General features: G+C 43.8%; 2 long non-coding RNA genes across 3 annotated transcripts in view; one reads left to right on the top strand and one right to left on the bottom strand.

Moving 5' to 3' along the window:
- The first annotated feature begins 6 nt into the window (after window positions 1-6).
- LOC108510408 overlaps window positions 7-3311 on the top strand; it is an 8993-nt gene continuing 5688 nt past the window's right edge. Inside the window, exons 1-3 of one of the 2 annotated variants that reach the window (XR_001878809.1) lie at window positions 7-672; window positions 764-859; window positions 3067-3299. This is a non-coding gene — a long non-coding RNA (uncharacterized LOC108510408). Of the gene's footprint in view, window positions 673-763; window positions 860-3066; window positions 3300-3311 lie in introns of those variants that run through there. The other variant, XR_001878808.1, reaches the window with a different exon arrangement.
- On the bottom strand, window positions 2135-3067 carry LOC108510407. The gene is made up of 2 exons (XR_001878807.1): window positions 2939-3067; window positions 2135-2777 (listed from the first exon to the last, which is right to left on the bottom strand). It is a non-coding gene; the product is annotated as an uncharacterized LOC108510407 (long non-coding RNA).

Below are 3311 nucleotides of genomic sequence, written 5' to 3'. Positions count from 1 at the left end.
TGTAGGGTGGCAGGAGAAAATGTTCATCTCTGTGATGTCCTTTGCAGATTTCACTGTTCTAATTCTGAGCTGACATCCCTCCTCCATTTTATACAAACCCCAAATAGCTGCAGTGGCTCAGATTTAATGTGGAAAAAATTCCGACCGTTGAAAAGACACCTAAAAAAAATAAAATTAAACCAATTAAAAAAACCAAACCAGCACACCTTTAAAAGTACTTAAACCCAAAACTCGTGCCAGCAGGTGGTGCTGAATTGCTGTAAATAATTTTCCACCTGAAATCCTGAAGCATGTGACCATGTACCTGGAATCCTCACATCACCTCTGACCCCCCTAAAAAGTTGGCAGCTCTGCCAGGAGATGAACCAGGGGGTGGAAAGGGGGTGCCCCAGGCTCTCTGCAGCTTCACTCCCAACTGTGTCTTGTGAAAAAGGATTCTCTTTGTAAAAGCAGATGGTTTGGATCACCCTTTGGAAAGGACAATGAAGACAGTCCTTTAATGTCAAAGGATTATGGGCTTCACTGAATCAAAATTAATCAAGGATAATGGAAAGTGTGTTTTGTCTTAAATCACAGGTTGGCAAAGGTGTGTTACCTGCCATTGCTATTTAAATGTGGGGAGCACAGCCCTGACCTGTTATTGTGAATGCTTCCCGTGCCTCAGCTCTGGAGGTAATGTCTTCCCTTGCAAAGTCAGCTTAAATAGATCTGGTTTCATTTCCATATAAAGACTGAGGGATAAAAACCCCTCTTATTTTTTAAGCGTGCCGAAATAAAAACTGGGACTGAAAGGATCCCTGGATTTGTGTGTGATTTCTGAGCGGCCAAGCCAGACCCTTGTACTTTGCTCCCTGCTGAGGTGAGTGGACTCTTTTCTGAGGGCATCAGTGGGGCTGTGGGGAGGTGGGTGAGGGGCTGAGGGCAGCGCTGGGGCAGCCTTGCCTTTTGTCCAGCTCTCTAAAAGGCGAGGGAAAAAAACCTAACAGAGTTAAAATTTAACTTTGGAGACCAATGCTGAGATGCCCCGTGTGTCTCTGGCTGCAGCAAGTGAAGTGCTCTGCTTTTTCAAGTGCTGGCAGGAACTTGCTAGAAAAACATTTGGAATGAACTAAGTGTTACTCATCTGTTTCTTTTTCAGTATTTATGAAGTGCTTGCTGTAAAACAGGCCTCAAATCCGCCTTGTTCCATTTGCAGGGGCAGGTTTTAGCCCACAGTGTTGTTCTCCCAGGGCTTTACAGGAGCCCCATGCCTTGGCTGCAGCCTCTCACCGAGCTGGGGACCCACTGAGACAATTAACTGGGTAATTAAAAAACATGCTCAGACTGCAAACCCTTCTGGGGGTACCAAAGGATGCTGTTCATGGAGGAAGGTTAGATGAGTTTAAGGGCAGAGTGGTGAAGTACTTGGAAAAGACCTGCATTGGTGGTTCCTAAAGGTACAAATCCCAAGGCAAGGAAAACCCTTAAACTGAAAAAGGCTGGAGCTTGGGGGAGTTGGGGAATTGTTATGCAGGCTCACCCCATTCTCCAAGTTTAATGGCAACTCTTGGAGAACCTGGATGTGAATCAATAGGCCTGTTCTCAGATTCCCTGCAGGGAATTTTCACTTGCTTGGCAGTAACCTCAGGCTACAGATGCTGCTACCAGGAAAGAAAACACGGAGACATGAGACCAAACAGTGGCTCTTTATCAACAGTACCCACTGGGAGTGCCATTCTCTGCTCCCAGGCAGAGTGTTTGTACTGTACACTCCCCCTGAGATGTATTTTTTTTAATCATTTTAGCACTGAGTATTTTCAGTTTCTCTACCAAGTGCAGGTTCTCTGATCCAAATGACTGGGGGGAAAAGAACATTGTTGGTAAAAAAGCTGAGGAGGCTCCAGAATTACAAAGGTTGCTTTGCCTCTGAGGGGTTTTGTCCTTAGAAACAAATGTTTTTTATGCTGTCAAGCATCCTAAATTTGTATGAGCAGGAAAACATTTCTTGAAATAGCTCCATGATCTAAGCCACAACTGTCCCACTGAAATTAAACTTGGCATCTTTATTCCTAGAATAAGATAGAACAGGAGTTTAAGGAAATCTTGCACCAGTCCTGAAAAAAAAATAATTAAGGAAAAAACCTGACAAGTGTACTTCCAGTGATTGCACTTTTATTTCCTTGGAACCACGTTGGTGTATCTTTCTATAAAATTCACAGTACAAAAGAGGCAAAGTCATACTACCCAAGTGCACTACATATGCTCTGGTCACTACTCTACTCTGCCTGTGGGAATTCTTTAATCATGCTTTTCTCAACTCTAAGAAGCAGTTAAGTTCACTCAAAAAAAAAAAAAAAAGAAACAAAAAACCAAAGCTCTGGTCAATAAGTTCTTCAGCAGGAAGAATTCCACTTGTTTCCTTTGCTCCTTTCTTAGGAAGTTTTTGAAGTGTATGTACAAGTTAATTACAATGCCAGCGAAAAAAAAAGGTGGTTCAACGTTTCTTAGCTGCTCACTTCAGTAAGACTTTCTCAAAGCAAGTTTGCAGTCTTTGCTTTGTAAAAAATCTGTATCATACAGAACCTTTGTAGAACTGTAGGTTGGTTCCCGCTTTCACTGTGAGCAGGAGCTCTGGGCAAGTCCTTGATGAAATATAAACCAATTCTTCTAAATAGTTTCCAGATAATAAGTGAGGAGATGAACTGTGATGATCCTTGTGGGTCCCTTCCGACTCAGGATATCTTATGATTCTCAGTACTTTCTGGATGACATTTAGAACCAGTTACACTGTTCCGTGTCTGCAAGTACAAAACAACTTTGTTTTAGCCCAAATTTTGCTTCTCAAAATAGAATTTCAGCAACACTTCATTTCAATTCAAGTAGCAAACCAGCATTTAGTCGGTAGGACGCGAGCGATTTAACCTCGAATACAACGAGTAACAAGTACACAAATATCTACCTAAGATTTGGTTTCACCTTTTCCTCTACCTCATCTGGAACATCATCACTAGTCTGTCGGACAACCAAATTATACGGCTCCTCCTCTGCTGTCTCTTCATCTGATTTCTGCTCCTCCTCCTCCTCCAGAGCCCATTTGGGGCGTTTGTTCCCCGCCGAGGAGGAGACGGGGGAATGTCCTGCATCGAAATCCTCGGGGGTGCTGCTGTCGAAACTGGCTTCTGCCAAGCACTTGTGGCACAGTCTGTAGCGCCGCGTCCCTTGCTGGACCACGCAGCCCGTCAGCTCCGTGACTTGGCGCTTGCACTTCCTGCAGATCAGTTTGCCGGCCTGGTGGATCTGGAGAGGGATCCGGAAAAAAAAAAAAAAAAAAA

The sequence above is a fragment of the Lepidothrix coronata genome, unplaced genomic scaffold (assembly GCF_001604755.1).
Source record: "Lepidothrix coronata isolate B3197 unplaced genomic scaffold, Lepidothrix_coronata-1.0 Scaffold810, whole genome shotgun sequence".
Taxonomy (NCBI): Eukaryota; Metazoa; Chordata; class Aves; order Passeriformes; family Pipridae; genus Lepidothrix; species Lepidothrix coronata.
Note: the sequence above shows the minus strand (reverse complement) of the source record. Positions and strands in the feature narration are given on the sequence as shown.